The sequence below is a fragment of the Triticum dicoccoides genome, chromosome 1B (genome assembly GCF_002162155.2).
Source record: "Triticum dicoccoides isolate Atlit2015 ecotype Zavitan chromosome 1B, WEW_v2.0, whole genome shotgun sequence".
NCBI lineage: Eukaryota > Viridiplantae > Streptophyta > Magnoliopsida > Poales > Poaceae > Triticum > Triticum dicoccoides.
In genome coordinates this window covers 632,485,893-632,505,331 of record NC_041381.1, presented here as the reverse complement: position 1 = coordinate 632,505,331, position 19,439 = coordinate 632,485,893, and positions in this window count along the sequence as shown.

Here is a 19,439-nt window from a genome sequence, read left to right as displayed (position 1 = left end):
CTTCTGTGGAGGTTCTCTTGTTCCATGTGTTTTTCCGGGATGAATGCGTCATCGTCCGGACTGTCCTCCTCTCCGAAGGTAGGTTGATGAGTTTTACCCTCGGGGTCGTCGTGATCGGGTGTCTTCTCCAGATTATATTCGGCGTGCCCTGGCTCATCCTGCTCCATCGCTGGGTCCACGGGGTCATCGTTTCCTTTGGGTTCGATCGGGTGTCAATTTTTCTTGCGCCATCGTCGCTATTTTTACTGTGGCTGGACTTATAGCGGCGCCTGCACCGTCGCTTTGGTTTGTGCCAGAGGGGATTATCCTCTGTGGCGTCCTTTTTGTCGCCGTTGTCCTCCTTGGGTGTGTCCACCATGTATATATCATATGATGAGGTGGCTGTCTAGCGCCCCGTGGGTGGTGGTTCCTGATCATCTCCAGCATCGACGTCCATACCGTCGATGTCTCCGGAGTCGAAGTCCAACGTGTCGGTTAAGTCATCGACAGTGGCTATTAAGTGGGTGGTGGGTGGGTAGCGAATTTCTTCGTCATCTGCATCCCACTCGAGCCGGACATAGTTCGGCCAAGAGTCTCCTGATAAAGAGAGAGAGCTCATTGAATTTAGCACGTCACCAAAGGGTGAGTTTTGAAAGATATCTGTGGAGGTAAACTCCATGATCGGTTCCCAATTAGATTCGATGGGCGCGGATGCACGTGGTCCGGAACCTGAATCCGAAGACGAGTCCGAGGGTCCGGCGACATAGATTTCCCGAGAGGCGGAGTCTGTGTTCGGCTCCATTGCCGGTGAATGTGCGGCCTCCATGGAGGGGTCCATACACCCGTCCTCGGATGGCGCGATCTGCTCCAGATTAAAGGCCGGGGCAGCTGCAGGTGCGATAGTCCGAATACCGTCCGAGGGCAGATCTAGCTCATGCCCGTCATGGCTGTTCGGCGCTCCTGACACAGGCTTGAATTCATCGAAGATCAAGTCTCCACGAATATTGGCCGTGTAATTCAAGTTTCCAAATCCGACCTGATGGCCAGGGGCATAATTGTCGATCTGCTCCAGATGGCCAAGCGAGTTGGCCCGCAGTGCGAAGCCGTCGAATACGAAGATCTACCCGGGGAGGAAAACCTCACCCTGGACCATAGCGTTGTTGATGATTGAAGGAGCCATCAAGCCTTATCATGACGACACAATGGAACTCTCAATGAAAGCACCAATGTCGGTGTCAAAAACGGCGGATCTTGGGTAGGGGGTCCCGAACTATGCGTCTAAGGCTAATGGTAACAGGAGGCTGGGGACACGATGTTTACCCAGGTTCGGGCCCTCTCGATGGAGGTAATACCCTACCTCCTGCTTGATTGATCTTGATGATATGAGTATTACAAGAGTTGATCTACCACGAGATCGTAGAGGCTAAACCCTAGAAGCTAGCCTATGATGATTATGATTTTCCTTGTCCTACGGACTAAAACCATCCTCCGCAACTGGTGTGCCACCTCCCTCATTCCCCAGATCGACCAATTGAAAGGATCGATACGGTCGACTAGAGGGGGGGGGGGTTGAATAGGTTACTACAAATTTTAATCTTTCTTGTCAATTTTAAGGTTTAGCGGATAAATAGGGTTCACTAGATATGCAACTAGGTGAACACACTCTAAATGACAAGCAACCTTAAAGCAAAGTATGTTAGGCAACAATCTAATTAGCAAGCCAACAAGCATACAATGCAAAGTAAAGTGCATGAAAGGATTAACCACAAGTGAGGCAAGGACGCGGATTTTATCCCGGAGTTCACTTTTCCTTGGGGAAGAGCTACTCTCCATTTAGAGTGGTGCCAGAGACAAAGCTTGTGGAACACCACGAAGGCTCACTGTAGTCTCTTTTGTGTCACCCCAACAGAAAAGCCTAGAATCACTCGGGGTTGGTCTTGAAGGCGACCACCACACCTTTACAAACTTCTCTGGAACACACAACAAGCAAGGAAGCTTCCGGAGGAACCTCAAACCACCTAGGAGCTCAAGCTCCAAGAGTAACAAGTCAATGAGAATGAAATGTTGCAGGGAACGTGATTTGGTTTGGTCAAGATGTAGATCGGGTCCTGCTCTCCCAATCCCCAAAGTTTCAACAAGTTTGGGTGGAGGGATTGAGAGTATTGAGCAAAATGAGGTGAATCAATGGTGGAGCTCAACAAGACCTTAAGGTTGGGGATGGAGGAAGAAGAAGGGGGGGGGGCTTTTATAGCGTTTGTGCTAGGGTGGCTGTTTCTGCCCGTTGGACCCCATGTGCACGGGCTAAGTTAGCCCTGTGCGCACGTGGTACTCAAAGACTTTCACACCACCCTGTGTGCATGGGGGTCAAAAGACCCCGCACGCACGGGGTACTCAGAGACTTACACAGTACCCCATGAGCACGGGGGTCAAAAGACCCCGTGCGCATAGGGTACCCAGAGAGTTACGCAGTACCATTTGCGCACAGGGGTCAAAAGACCCCGTGCGCATTGGGTACCCTGAAACTTTCTGATGCAAGCCCTTTGAGTACCACATGCACACACACTATGGATTTTAGTGGTAGTAATGGGTCGGCTGGTGTATATGTTTCGGTAATGACATTCCCACACAACACATATCCACACCAACCCCTCTTAATAGCGCGGTCTTTCCTATGACACGAAGTAAACCAAAAATAAAAACTTCAAATCACCGGAAGACCACACCTTTGATATTTTTGAATATGGGGGTCGCACATCTCCATCAAACGGAATATGGAACCAATATCCTGAGATAAACTATAACACAAAATATTAGTCCCACTAACCACATTGTCATCACACTATAATAAAGTTTAAGTGCCAAATGCACTTTCAAACTTTTAACTTCACCCAACAATGTATGCGCATAAATGGTTTGCCCTATATCATGTGGTACATCCGTAAGCACGCACATCCGGGTGGCCGACCGGGAGGGGGATTTGGGTGGATCGGGTGTGTTGGAGTCCTATGTGCCTGATGTCTAGACTCTCCCAACCCTTCTTTTCTAATTTAGTGTTAAACAACACGTCCGGGGCGGTTGGATGCGTTTTGCGTGTCTCTTTCACCTCTCACTATCTTTTGTTATTTGATTCCCCGACCTTTATCTCAAATTGAGTTTTTGTAAGAGCTTAGGCCAACTCCAACGTGCAACCCCAAACAGATGTCCGCTTTGTCCGAATTTCGTCCATTTGGGGGGTGGCAATGGGGCCGTGTCCGCCCGGATTCGTGGATGCGGCGGACGGGCGCCCAACGTGCGGCCACATTTCAGATGCATCTTGTCCATTCGCCCAGTACAGTAGATAAAATGAAAATGATGCATCTGAAATGGTTCGAATCAAACATAGCTCCCAAACAGTCTTTACAACCCAATCAAAACTTGTTTGCATGACATGAAAACAATAACAAATTGTCTTACAACCCAATTGAAATTTGTTTGCATTGCAAGAATTAAACTCATAGATCTACTGGTTGCCAATGAGAGTCCACACATGCTCAACCAAGTCATCCTGGAGCTAGACATGAGTATGCCAATCACGCAACTCCCGATGAAACTCAACAAACTATTCAGAGGTTGCAGGAGGTGCATGCTCATGCTCAACATTTTCACCCTAGAAATCAAACCCTTGGTCGTAGATGCTATCATCGCGCTCATCCTCCACAATCATGTTGTGCATGATCACACAAGTAGTCATAACCTCCCAAAGCTTCTTCGTGCTCCATGTCAATGCAGTGTTAGGAACGATACCCCACCGAGACTGAAGCACACCGAAATCACGCTCCACATCCTTCCTAGCCCTCTCTTGCATTTGGGCAAACATTTGTCTCTCCTCTCCTTGCGGATTGGGTATGGTCTTCACAAGAGTGGAAGACTGAGGATATATTCCATCAGCTAGGTAATATCCCTTGTTGTAATGGTGGCCATTGACCTCAAAGTTCACCTCCAGGAAGTGCCCTTCCGCAAGCCTTGCAAACATCAGAGACCGCTGAAGAACACTAATATCATTATGAGAACCAGACATGCCGAAGAAAGAATGTCATATCCAGAGATCTTGTGAAGCCACATCTTCAAGTATAACAGTGGCAGCTTTCACATGCACCTTGCACTGCCCATGCCAAGCAAATGGACAGTTCTTCCATTTCCAGTGCATACAATGTATACTACAAAGCATGCCCGGAAAGTCCTTCTCGGCATTGATCGCCAACAACCTCTCTGTATCAGCGGCATTTGGCTCTCTGAGGTACTCCGGGCCAAAAACTTCCACCACAGCCAAGCAAAAACTGTACAATGAGAGGAGACATGTGGACTCACGCATACGAACATACCCATCCACAAGATCACTAGGAATTCCAGATGCAAGCAAGCGGATAGCCGCAGTGCATTTCTGGTATGAAGAGAAACCAAGCTTGCCTAGGGCATCCACTTCACACTCAAAGTATGGGTCATACGCGACCATTCCCTCGCTAATCGATTGAACACATGCGTTCTCATTCTAAATCAGCGACGAAATTGATGTAGCCTAAAGAGTGGACCATCATTAAAGTAATCGGCAAAGAGAAGGGTGTGGCCTTTCTCTCTATTGCGGTCCAAGGCTGGAGCATGACCGGGGATTGATCCCCTGTACCGAGGCCGCTTCCTAGTGATGTGTTCATGTATGACCAATGCAGGTGACGGTGAAATGTGCCTAGGGTAGAGTCTTAGGCCTGACCTATATGCTCTTCCCAAGGACATCGCACAAGAGGCCAAGGCCTACAAAGTTAAACAGAAGATACCGACTGAAATCCCCTTGAAGTGTAATACACTCAAAAGACGATTCCACTCGGATACCCCAATTCCACTCGACAATCTTTATCTCACTCGGAAGACAAGAATCCACTCAGGTACAGAATACCTAGAGTCACCCCAGGATGGCAACAGTCAGGCATTCATTCCGGCATCATAAAGACCATTTATTGCAGGTGTTACCAGTAACGTTCAGGACTTAACTCTCATTGAACCCCTGTGTAATGGAGGTCAGCCCTAGGTCGGTGCATTCTATATAAGACCACCCCTCCCCTCTGGCACAAGGGTTCGCACCCTTGTAACTATTCCACACTTCAATCGACAAGCCTCTACGGCACCGAGACGTAGGGTTGTTACCTCCTCCGAGAGGGGCTTGAACTCGTAAATCTATGTGTACAACCTCGCCGTAGCTAGGACACTGCCCTCTCATACATAGCCCCTACTTCTACTGTCAGACTCGTTCCCACGATAGTTGGCGCCCACTTTGGGGCAGGCGTCTTAGCGACTTCCAGTGAGGTTGCAATCTTCGATCTTCGTCAACATGGTTTCCGGTGGTGGATTGTCCTTGGGCCGCGAGATCCATCTCGGTGCACTCACCTTCATAACTGACGACTCGGCCTGGCTCCAGGAGCCCCCCGTCCCTCGATGTGGAGGCGCTCCCCATTCGCGGGGCGGCATACTTCCGTGCGAGTGTCTGCGGCATCCTCCTGTAGCAGCCATCAACTCAGTATCGGCCGGCCCCCGCGGCATCTTCGCTCCCCGCTGCCCGTCACCGCAAGCGATCCGTCCGCTCGTGACTTCAGTGGTGGGTGAAGCACGTGGTGGCTCGTCAGTCGACCACGCTTAGATCACGGCAATCGAGCCCGATGAATCCCTTTATGGCTTGATTGATCTGTTGACTGGCCATTCGGATATGCTTTCCGAGTGCGATAGAAACGACCCAGCCGTTGAGGTCCTTATGATTGGATCTCAGCGTAGCCCGAGTTTTCCCCATGGTGGGGGTGAATTTGGCTGCCCGTTGCACAACAACGATGAGAATTAGCCCCAAGCCCTCACTACTGAGTAGAGGGAGGAACTGCGGCGCAGGAACGAGGAGGCTCTCCAAATCCCCATCATTGGTGAGACCCACGAGGCTGAGGCTCTGGAGGCCGCGCGCGTGGCCAATCTGGCCGAGCGTGCGCATCTGGAGAATCTTCAACAAGCACTCGACGACCGCGCCCGCAGGGAGATTCCAAGTTCCAGTCAACATCAGTTGTTTCCGACTGGGCCTCGGGATGAGTGTCAGGTACAACACACTCTGATTTAGAATGTTGTAGCAGCGGCCCGTATTGTAGATTCCATCCAGCCATCCCGCTCTCGTGCTGGAAGAGGTTTATAGCAGATTCGAGCACTGCTCAAGGCAGCTGGTGAACAGAACTCAGTTGTTTCCTAGTTGCTCAATAGGATTCACAACATATATGTCATGGCAGACATTGTTCAGTCAACACACAGCCCAAGGTCGCCTCCGCGGCGCAAAGATCATGGTTACCATAGGGACCAGTACCTGGGCCTAGGCCACGGGCAGTTTGATCCTCGATATCACCGTGATGACCATCGTCGAGTGCCTACGCCCCCTCCGAGCGGTGGTTCGTACGTGCCCTGGCTGTATGATGATAGGCACCCGTACGACGACAAGCAGAGGTTTCCAATCGACCCCCAAGAGCCCGGATTTGATGCAAGGTCAGTCCTTGTGCATGGCCTAGTTGACAAAGGCAGAGCTGACAGAGAGGGATTGGATAGAGATTGTCTGACTGGAAACAGAGCGTTCGTCTCTGGGCCCGAATGTTTCAGCAGAGCCATCCAAGCAGCTGAGATCCTGCCCAACTTCAGATTGGCTGCGGGGGTGAGCAAGTTCACTGGTGATTCAAAGCCAGACACATGGTTGCAAGATTACCGAGTGGCAGTGCAGATTGGTGGAGGAAACAATGAAGTAGCCATGAAACACCTCCCCTTGATGCTTGAAGGTTCGGCCAGGGCTTGGCTGAATCAGTTGGCTCCTGGAAGCATATTTTGTTGGGAAGAGTTGGCCCGAGTGTTCATCAAGACATTTGAAGGCACTTGCAAATGCCCCGCTGGGCTGTCTGAATTGCAGCACTGCGTTAAGAAGCCGAATGAAACTTTGAGAGATTACATCCAGCGGTGGACTGCACTTGATCATCTGGTGGAGAATGTTTCAGAGCATCAGGCGGTCTGCGCTTTCAAGGAAGGCGTAAGGTACAGAGAGCTCACGCTGAAATTTGGTTGCTCCAGGGTCATGACTCTGAATCGGATGATGGCGATAGCCACTCGGTACGCGAACGGAAAAGAGGAAGACTGACTCTGCAATGACAAAGGAAAGATAGTTGACGCTTACACCGGAGGGGGGAAACACCAGTTGGAAGCAGAAACATAAAGCCGAAGCCTCAGGTCAGGCAGAACCCACAGTGGTGAATATCCAAGGAAAGTTCAAGGGAAAGCCCAAGGGGAAATGGACACCCGAGAAGGTCATAGATCAGTCGGGCCAAGACGTCCTATATTTGCCATGTCACATTAAGACAAAGAAGGATGAGGAGGGTAACTTGATTCTGCCCAAGCATACCACTCGAAAGTGCAGACTCCTAATTCAGCAGTTCCGAGAGGGTCAGCCCAGTGAGAAGGACTCTGATAAGGACGGAGATGAAGAAAAGGATGATGATTACCCGAAAGTCAATGCAACTTTGATGATTTTTGCTGATGTTGAGAGCAAAAGTCGACTGCAAGTCATAAACAGAGAGGTGAACATGGTTGCTCCGGCAACTACGACCTACCTCAAGTGGTCAAAGATTCCTATCACCTTCGACCAGTCGGATCACCCAGCTCATGTTGCTACCCCCAAGCGACAAGCTTTGGTGGTTGACCTAGTCATTGGGGGCACCCTACTGACTAAAATTCTCATGGATGGTGGCAGTGGTTTGAACATTCTGTATTCTGAGACCCTCTAGGGGATGGGCATTCCAATGTCCCAACTCATTGAAAGCAATGTGCAATTCCAGGACATCATTCCTGGGTAGAAGGCAAAGTCACTCGGGAAAATTCCTCTGGATGTGGTTTCCGGCGATTCAAAAAATTTCCGCAAAGAAAAGTTGACGTTCGAAGTGGTAGATTTCCACAGTGCCTATCATGCTATTCTGGGCAGGCTGGCATATGCTCGTTTCATGGCCCGACCATGTTACGTGTATCTCAAGCTGAAGATGCCGGGGCCCAAAGGTGTGATCACAATCATTGGAAATAGGTAGAGAGCAGAAGAATGCCTCCAGAAGGGGTCCAAGATCGCTGATGAGCAAATGGTAGTGGTTGAACTGGAGGAATATCAGAAGAATGTTGATCCGAGTGATTTGCCCCGTTCGAAGAAGTCTGCATACGAGTCTGCATTTCAGTCAGCTGGCGAGACAAAACCAGCTCATATTCACCCAGAAGATCCCACAGCTACTCTGACTCACATTTCAATGACACTCGACAGCAAATAGGAAGCCATGCTCATCCAGTTCCTCCGTGAGAACTTGGACATCTTTGCATGGAAACCATCAGACATGCCAGGTGTGTCCAGGGGACTGGCTGAGCACCATTTGCACGTCAACCCAAAAGTTCAACCTGTCAAGGAACATCTCCATTGGTCCACTGATGTCTACTACACAACCTTCTTCTTGTAGACGTTGTTGGGCCTGCAAGTGCACAGGTTTGTAGGACAGTAGAAAATTTCCCTCAAGTGGATGACCTAAGGTTTATCAATCCGTAGGAGGCGTAGGATGAAGATGGTCTCTCTCAAGCAACCCTGCAACCAAATAACAAAGAGTCTCATGTGTCCCCAACACACCCAATACAATGGTAAATTGTATAGGTGCACTAGTTCAGCGAAGAGATGGTGATACAAGTGCAAAATAGATAGTAGATAAAGGTTTTTGTAATCTGAAATATTAAAAACAGCAAGGTAGCGAGCGATAAAAGTGAGCGTAAACGGTATTGCAATGATAGGAAACAAGGCCTAGGGTTCATACTTTCACTAGTGCAAGTTCTCTCAACAATAATAACATAGATAGATCATATAACAAGCCCTCAACATGCAACAAAGAGTCACTCCAAAGCCACTAATAGCGGAGAACAAACGTAGAGATTATGGTAGGGTACGAAACCACCTCAAAGTTATTCTTTCGGATCGATCTATAAAAGAGTTCGTACTAGAATAACACGTTAAGACACAAATCAACCAAAACCCTAATGTCACCTAGATACTCCATTGTCACCTCAAGTATCCGTGGGCATGATTATACGATATGCGTCACACAATCTCAGATTCATTCAACCAACATAAAAGTACTTCAAAGAGTGCCCCAAAGCTACTACCGGAGAGTCAAGAACGTGTGCCAACCCCTATGCATAGGTTCCAAATGTCACGAAACCCGCAAGTTGATCACCAAAACATACATCAAGTGGATCGCAAGACATACATCAAGTGTTCTCATAAAAGACTCAATCTGATAAGATAACTTCAAAGGGGAAACTCAATTCATCACAAGAGAGTAGAGGGGGAGAAACATCATAAGATCCAACTACAATAACAAAGCTCGGGATACATCAAGATCGTGCCATAGAGGGAATACGAGAGAGAACACGAGAGAGAGAGAGATCAAACCCATAGCTACGGGTACATACCCTCAACCTCGAGGGTGAACTACTCCCTCCTTGTCATGGATAGCGCCGGGATGATGAAGATAGCCACCGGTGATGGGATCCCCCTCCGGCAGGGTTCCGGAACGGGCTCCCAAGAGATTTTTGGTGGCTACAGAGGCTTGCGGCGGCGGAATTCCCGATCTATCTTCTGTTCTGGAAGTTTTAGGGTACGTAGGTATATATGGGTGCAAGGGGTACGTCGGTGGACCTCCGGGGTGCTCACGAGGCAGGGGGGCACGCCCAGGGGGGGCGCGCCCCCACCCTTATGGGCAGCCCGGGACTCCCCTGACGTGCACTCCAAGTCCATCAGGTGGGTTTCCTTCCAAAATTAACTTCTCTAGTTGATTTTGTTCCGTTTTGACTCCGTCTGATATTCCTTTTCCTCGAAACACTGAAATAGGCATAAAACAACAAATCTGGGCTGGGCCTCCAGTTAATAGGTTAGTCCCAAAAATAATATAAAAGTAGATAATAAAGCCCAATATTGCCTAAAACAGTAGATAAAGTAGCATGGAGCAATCAAAAATTATAGATATGTTGGAGACGTATCAAGCATCCCCAAGCTTAATTCCTGCTCGTCCTCGAGTAGGTAAATGATAAAAAAGAATTTTTGATGCGGAGTGATACTTTGGCATAATTTCAATGTAAATCTTCTTAATTGTGACATGAATATTCAGATTCGAAAGATTCAAGACAAAAGTTCATATTGACATAAAAGTAATAATACTTCAAGCATACAAATTAAAGCAATCATGTCTTCTCAAAATAGCATGGTTAAAGAAAGTTATCCCTACAAAATCATATAGTCTGTCTATGCTCTATCTTCATCACACAAAGTATTTAATCATGCACAACCCGGATGACGAGCCAAGCAATTGTTTCATACTTTAGAAATCTCAAACTTTTTCAACTTTCACGCAATACATGAGCGTGAGCCATGGACATAGCACTATAGGTGGAATAGAATGGTGGTTGTGGAGAAGACAAAAAAGGAGAAGATAGTCTCACATCAACTAGGCATATCAATGGGCCATGGAGATGCCCATCAATAGATATCAATGTGAGTGAGTAGGGATTGCCATGCAACGGATGCACTAGAGCTATAAGTATATGAAAGCTCAACAAAATAAACTAAGTGGGTGTGCATCCAACTTGCTTGCTCACGAAGACCTAGGGCACTTTTGAGGAAGCCCATCATTGGAATATACAAGCCAAGTTCTATAATGAAAAATTCCCACTAGTATATGGAAGTGACAACATATGAGACTCTCTATCATGAAGATCATGGTGCTACTATGAAGCACAAGTGTGGAAAAAGGATAGTAGCATTGTCCCTTCTCTCTTTTTCTCTCATTTTTTTATTTCGCCTTCCTTTTTTTCTTTTTTATGGCCATTCTTTTTTTTTGTCCGGAGTCTCATCCCGACTTATGGGGGAATCATAGTCTCCATCATCCTTTCCTCACTTGGACAATGCTCTAATAATGATGATCATCACACTTTTATTTTTCTTACAATTCAACAATTACAACTCGATACTTAGAACAAAATATGACTCTATATGAATGCCTCCGGCGGTGTACCGGGATATGCAATGAATCAAGAGCGACATGTATGAAAGAATTATGAACGGTGGCTTTGCCACAAATACAATATCAACTACATGTTCATGAAAAAACTAATATGACAAAAGTAATGTGTGTCATATGAACGGAACGGTGGAAAGTTGCATGGCAATATATCTCGGAATGGCTATGGAAATGCCATAATAGGTAGGTATGGTGGCTGTTTTGAGGAAGGTATATGGTGGGTGCATGATACCGGCGAAAAGTGCGCGTTATTAGAGAGGCTAGCAATCGTGGAAGGGTGAGAGTGTGTATAATCCATGGACTCAACATTAATCAAAAGAACTCATGCACTTGTTGTAAAAATTTAGAAGTCATCAAAAACCAAAGAACTAAATGCAAACTCCTAGGGGGATAGATTGGTAGGAAAAGACCATCGCTCGTCCCCGACTGCCACTCATAAGGAAGACAATCAATAAATAAAATTGTGCTCCAACTTCATCACAAAGCGGTTCACCATACGTGCATGCTACGGGAATCACAAACTTCAACACAAGCATTCTTTAAATTCATAATCACCCCAACTAGCATTGCTTTGATATTATCACCTCCATATCTGAAAACAATTATCAAGCATCAAACTTATCATAGTATTCAACACACTCAAAAGAAAGTTTCACATATCTAGAATACCAAGTATATTAATGTTAAGCAAATTACCATGCTATTAAAGACTCTCAAATAATCTAAGTGAAGCATGAGAGATCAATAGTTTCTTCAAAATAAAACTACCACCATACTCTAAAAGATATAAGTGAAGTACTAGAGCAATAACAAAAACTACTCCAAAATATATAAGTGAAGATCAATGAGTAGCTAAATAATTATGCAACTAAATGAAGGTTCTCTCTCATTAAAGAATTCAGATCTTGATACTTTATTCAAACAGCAATCAAATCTAGAGAAAACTACAATGCAAGGATAGCACAACTCATGTGAAGAAGCAAAAACTTAGGCTCAACCGATACTAACCGATAGTTGTTGAAGAAGAAAGGTGGGATGCCTACCGGGGCATCCCCAAGCTTAGATGCTTGAGACTTCTTGGAATATTATCTTGGGGTGCCTTGGGCATCCCCAAGCTTGAACTTTTGTGTCTCCTTAATTCCTCTCATATCACAGTTTCTCTTTTTATCAAAAGCTTCATTCACAACAAACTCAACAAGAACTCGTGAGATAGGTTAGTATAAACCAATGCAAAACCTTATCATATTCTACTTTAACAAATCACTAAAGTTATTATTAAACATTGAATACTAAATGCCTCTGCATATTTAATACTCCTATCCTCAAATAGAATCATTAAACAAGCAAACATATGCAAACAATGCAACCATAACAGCAATCTGCCAAAATAGTACAATCTGTAAAGAATGCAAGAGTATCAATACTTCCCTGACACCAACAATTATGAACTAAAATTCCCACTGTAATAAATTTATCAGATCTTAATATGCAAACGTATTCAACGTTATAACATTCTCTGAATTTTCTGAGGAATTTTTGCAACAGCGGTAAACTTTCTGTTTTCAAACAGCAACATGCATACTAGCAAAATAAGCATGGCAATGGCTATCCTTGAATTTTTTATTGAAACTAAAGATGCAAACCATTAATCTAAATAACAGCAATCAAATACTAACAAAATAAAATGACGCTCCAAGCAAAACACATATCATGTGGCGAATAAAAATATAGCTCCAAGTAAAGTTACCGATGAACGAAGACGAAAGAGGGGATGCCATCCGGGGCATCCCCTAGCTTAGGCTCTTGGTTGTCCTAGAATATTACCTTGGGGTGCCTTGGGCATCTCCAAGATTTGGCTCTTTCCACTCCTTATTCCATAGTCCATTGAATCTTTACCCAAAACTTGAAAACTTCAACCACACAAAACTCAAAACAAAACTCGTAAGCTCCGTTAGTATAAGAAAATAAAACGACCACTTAGGTACTGTAATGAACTCATTATAAATTCATCTTGATGTAATACCTACTGTACTTCAACTTATCTATGGTTCATACCCTCCGATACTACTCATAGATTCATCAAAATAAGCGAACGGCACAAAGAAAACAGAATCTGTCAAAAACAGAACAGTCTGTGGTAATCTGTATAAAAAGTATACTTATGGAACCCCAAAAATTATGAAATAAATTTCTGGACCTGTGCAATTTGTCTATTAATCATCTTCAAAAAGAATCAACCTAAAATCACTCTCCAGTAAAAAATGGCAGCCATTCTCGTGAGCGCTAAAGTTTCTGTTTTCTACAGCAAGATCACATAAACTTCACCCAAGTCTCCCCAAAGGTTCTACTTGGCACTTTATTGAAACGAAAGCTATAAAACATGATTGCTACAGTAGCATAATCATGTGGACACACAAAAACAGTAAGGATAAATATTGGGTTGTCTCCCAACAAGCGCTTTTCTTTAATGCCTTTTTAGCTAGGCATGATGATGACAATGATGCTCACATAAAAGATACAAATTGAAACATAACGGGAGCATCATGAAGCATATGACTAGCACATTTAAGTCTAACCCACTTCCTATGCATAGGGATTTTGTGAGCAAACAACTTATGGGAACAATAATCAACTAGCATAGGAAGGTAACACAAGCATAGCTTCAAGGATTTCAACACATAGAGAGGAAACTTGATACTATTGCAATTCCTACAAGCATATATTCCTCCCTCATAATAATTTTCAGTAGCATCATGAATGAATTCAACAATATAACCAGCACCTAATGCATTATTTTCATGATCTACACGCACAAAAAATTTACTACTCTCAACATGAGCAAAATTCTTCTCATGAATAGTGGGAGTATCATAAGAGAGTTGAACACTAAAAATTGTTTCCACATTAAAATAGTAATGTTCAGAAAAAGGGTAATCATAATCATGACAAGATTTGTAAATATAATCATCACTACTTTTTATAGCATAAATCTCATCACAATAATCATCATAAGTAGCCACTTTGTTCTCATCATAATTGATTGAAACCTCTCCTAAGATAGTGGAATCACTAAATAAAGTTGACACTCTTCCGAATCCACTTTCATAAATATAATCATCATAGGTAGGAGGCATGCTATCATCATAACAACTTTGCATATCAAAACTTGGGGTGCTAAAAATATCATATTCATTAAACATAGCATCCCCAAGCTTGGGACAAACATTAATTCCAGCAAATATATTCTCAAATATTTCATCCTCATCAAACATAGCTTCCCCAAGCTTGGGCCCTTTCATATCATAAGCATCATCACTCTCATCATTAAAAATATGAATAGCACCAATAGTATAGCAATTATCATCATCACAAGTAGTAGTAGGAGCAACATTGTCGGTGTCAAAACCGGTGGATCTCGGGTAGGGGGTCCCGAACTGTGCGTCTAGGCGGATGGTAACAGGAGACAAGGGACACGATGTTTTTACCCAGGTTCAGGCCCTCTCAATGGAGGTAAAACCCTACTCCTGCTTGATTAATATTGATGATATGGGTAGTACAAGAGTAGATCTACCACGAGATCAGAGAGGCTAAAACCCTAGAAGCTAGCCTATGGTATGATTGTTGTTCGTCCTACGGACTAAAACCCTCCGGTTTATATAGACACCGGAGAGGGCTAGGGTTACACAGAGTCGGCTACAATGGGAGGAGATCTACATATCCGTATCGCCAAGCTTTCCTTCCACGCCAAGGAAAGTCCCATCCGGACACGGGACGAAGTCTTCAATCTTGTATCTTCATAGTCCAGGAGTCCGGCCAAAGGTCATAGTCCGGTCATCCGGACACCCCCTATTCCGGGACCCCCTCAGTAGCCCCTAAACCAGGCTTCAATGACGACGAGTCCGATGTGCAAATTGTCTTCGGCATTGCAAGGCGGGTTCCTCCTCCGAATACTTCATAGAAGCTGTTTGAACACAAGGATAGTGTCCGGCTCTGCAAAATAAGTTCCACATACCACTGTAGAGAGAATAATATTTGTACAAATCTAATCTGCTAACGTATTCCGCAGCGTGACATCATGCCATGGCCAATCCTTTATTCGAATCGTTTTACTGTCCCACCTCAGCGCGGTTAGCGAGGTGGTTTCCTTGGCACGTCTTGTCAAAGCAGAGATCGTGTCCCCTTATTCCGGGATTCTCATCAATACGGGCGTGGGTAACCCAACCGTGCCATTAATCACGGCGCTTGGGAGATAAGCGAGTTTTACCAAGCTGGCGGGGGCACATAGTTTCGTCCGCCCATATAAGGGGATAAGGATCCACCTTTTCCATCTACGCCTTCTTCCTCTTTGCTTACCCATTTCCGCGCACTCGAGCTCTAGCGCCCAAGTCCGCACTTCCCATCTCGACCTTCTCCAGCCATGTCCGGAGCGGGAGGCAGGTGGAGGCCTCCACTGTCACGGAGGGGCACATCAAAAAGTTGAGGAAAGACGGATACTTGTCCAACAACATCGCGCACCGGCTTCCAGACGAGGGGCAGCTCATCCCCACCCCCAGGCCCCATGAGCGGGTGGTGTTCCTCCCCCATTTCCTCCGTGGACTGGGCTTCCCACTCCACCCATTTGTCCGGGGGCTCATGTTCTACTACGGCCTGTATTTCCATGATCTGGCCCCGAACTTCATCCTCAACATCTCAGCGTTTATCGTCGTGTGCGAAGTCTTCCTCCGCATCAAGCCCCACTTCGGCTTATGGCTGAAGACCTTCAATGTCAAGCCGAAGGTTGTGGGCGGCCGGCAAGCGGAGTGCGGAGGCGCCATGGTGGGCAAGATGCCCAACATCACATGGCTCGACGCTTCGTCGAGCGGATCCCTGGATTCGTCGGATGTGAATAGTCTTTCACTCCCGACTGCTACCTCCCCTCGCCCCATGGACAATGCCGAGGTGGAGTCCCAAAAGGGGCCAGGCTAGGAGGAGGTAGCCCCGGTGGCGCCGCAAGGCGACCTTCCGGACTCCAGGCGCAAAGGGAATAAAACCCCAGAGGGATCTAAGTTCGGCCTTGGGCCGGACACCGCATCGGAACCTTCAGTGCTTCCGGAGTCCGGCAGGCGGCCCCCTCGTAAGAAGGGCAAGCCTATGACGCCGGTGGCCTCCGTCCAACCGGAGGCACCGGACAATTTGCTGGAGCTGCTTAACGGTGCCTCCATCGACGAGGAGCACCGCACTATTATGAGTGCAGTGATCCAGAAGGTTCAGTCCGCCAAGAGCGGGCTGACAGAAGCATGTGCTAGCCTTCTAACAGGCTTTGAGGTATGTATTTAAGACATGTAAAAATATTACTGCATAGTCAGTATGTCAGGACCCCGACTCAATGCCACATCGATCTAGCATGTAACACCTCACATCGCTTTGCGGCCTCACGCACGGTATCCCCACGGGTGTCGCCTTACCTTTGCCCGGGACCATTTGCGTCTTTTGGCACACGTATATGATAGTGTCGCTAGCATCCATATGATAAGGAGTCCGGGCTGACATGGCTAGTCGTAAACCCAAAGTGGCACAAACTTACAGGGACAGGCATCCATGACCCAACATCGAACGTGTCGGTCATCAGCGAGTGAATCCAGGCTGTAGCACTGGGCTAGCAGGACTCCGGTGAACCGGGCTGTAGCGGGCTAACAGGACTCCGGTATTCAACGCGTGACATTTCCCCGAAGGGACAGACACAGGAACGAAGAAGGACACATGCCGGCCAGCCTAAGTGTTCCGGAGCAGTAGCAAGCTACCATGGCTCGGTGGAAACACTAGGAGACATTTCCCGGTAAGAGAGGCTACTAAAGATAAACAACTAGATAGTCAGATCCCACACATACCAAGCATTTCAATAACATACACACAATATGCTCGATATGTGCAAATACAACATGGCATCACAACATGACTTTTCAACTCAATATTTTATTCAATAGGCTCCGAGGAGCGAGATATTACAAGCATGGGTCTCATGACCCAACACTCAGAGCATACAAGTCAAAGCACAAGCGGAAGCTTAACATGTCTGAGTACAGACAACTATAAATGAAAAAGGCTGAGAAGCCTGACTATCTACCAGATCCTGCCGAGGGCACAAGATCGTAGCTGAGGTAACAAGCTAAACGTCGAAGTCCACGCGGTACTACTAGCGAGACTGAAGTCTCTCTGCAAAAACATAAATTAAGCAACGTGAGTACAAATGTACCCAGCAAGACTTACATCAGAACTAACTACATATGCATCATTATCAACAAAGGGGATGGTGGAGTTTGACTGCAGCAAGCCAGCTTTGACTCGGTGGCTATCCTGAACTACGACTGCAAGTAACTCTTTTGAGGTGGCGCACACGAGTCCACATATTCACCAACCAATACACCATTATGGAACCGCTCCCGTCTCCCTACGAGAACGCCATCCATAGCACTCATGCTTATCTTGCGTATTTTAGAGTATCCACTTTCACTTGTCTATGAACTATGCAAGGGGTCCAAGTTTCCATATCCGAGGAATCCGGCTATTCGAATAGATAATGATAACCCTGCAGGGGTGTACTTCTTCACACACGCTTTCGCCACTTATCGCCCTGTACACGTCATGTACCTCGGCAACCTTCAAGCGGAAGCCGGGCGAGGGAGTCGGCCACGACCTGACTAACCGAACAAGTCTCTAGTCCAGGTTTATCGCCTATTCGGGTTCCATCCGCAAGGAGATCCGGCCGGGGTGTCGCTTACGGCCCCAAACGATGTGTGTAGGGTTCCCAAGCCCACCTCGACGGGTGGATGTACGCTTGGTACACCGTGCCACTGTGCCTAGTCTGTCCCAAGCCCACCTGTACCGGGTGCCACTTGGTAGACTACTAACACTACCTACAAACACCAGAAACTAGTTGCAACTCCTGGACAGAGATCATGTTGATTAATAAGTCGAGAGGGGTCGAGTTACCGGAACCCAATGTGTGGTAGTAACTGGTCATGGATCACAAACACAAAACTCAGTTCCTGAGGACGGCTGCAATGAGACAACCCACCATGTACTCCTACATGGCCTCTAACCGCTGCCTTTACCAAATCGTGTTCACACACTTAGCTCACACACAGTAGGACATGTTCACACGCCTCTGATTCATCCCCGATGAATCAGACCTGACTCAACTCTAAGCAGTAGCAGGCATGACAAACAAGCATGAATGAGTAGGCACATCAGGGCTCAAACAACTCCTACTCATGCTAGTGGGTTTCATCTATTTACTGTGGCAATGACAGGTCATGCAGAGGATAAAGGGGTTCAACTACCGCAGCATGTAACAAATATGTCGTTGTTGTCCTAATGCAGTAAAAGAGAGCAGGAGCGAGAGAGTGGGATTTTATCGGAATGAACAAGGGGGTTTTGCTTGCCTGGCACTTCTGAAGATAGCATTGAGTCTTCATCAGTGTCAACGATCACATCGTCGGTACAACGTCTATCGAGGGGGAACAACACTGGCAAACACAGAAGAAACACGATCAATGCAATGCACAATATGATGCATGAATGTGACATGGCAATATGCAACTAAAACCAGATTAAATGAAGTTGGTTTGAATCCAAGATTCAAATTCAAACTCCATATGTGATTATTCAAATGCCATTTAATTGATTTGTGCTAAACAGCAGCTATAAGTTGTTCTAACATGCATGAAAATGGTACAGATGGATTCCTTGCATTTTTCTGATAATTTTTCATATATAAATTATTTAATTTGGAGTTACGGTTGAATTTCTATGAATTTTTGAAGTTTAAATCAATTTCTGGAATTTCCTGATTTAAAATAAATCCAGAAAGTTGTTAATTGCGTCAGCATGACGTCGGGGTGACGTCAGCAGGTCAACAGGTCACTGTCCGGTCAAACCTGACAGTGGGTCCCGCGTGTCAGTGTCTGGACTAACTAACCTAATTAAAATTAACCCTAACTAACTTGGTTAGCCGGGCGGGGCCCGCATGTCAGTGGGAGAGAGGGGAGAGTCAAACCGGGCAGTGGGGTCAACCCACGCCGGTCAAGGGTCAACGGTCGCCGGCGTTTAGCCGCCGGCGAGCCCGACGTGGCGGCGAGAGTGGTTTGGGCCGTTTCGGCAACCAAACGAGCCACGGAGGGTGGCTATGGGTAGCTGGGAACATGCCGCAACTTCTGGTGGTGTCGGTTGGGGTCGGGGCGGCCGGAATCGGCGCCGGCGACGACCTAGGTGGCCGCCGGAGTTCGGGCGGGGTCGGGGTTGGCGCTAGGGGGCACGGGAGGGGAAGCTAGTGTGTGTGTTAGGTTCCTGGTG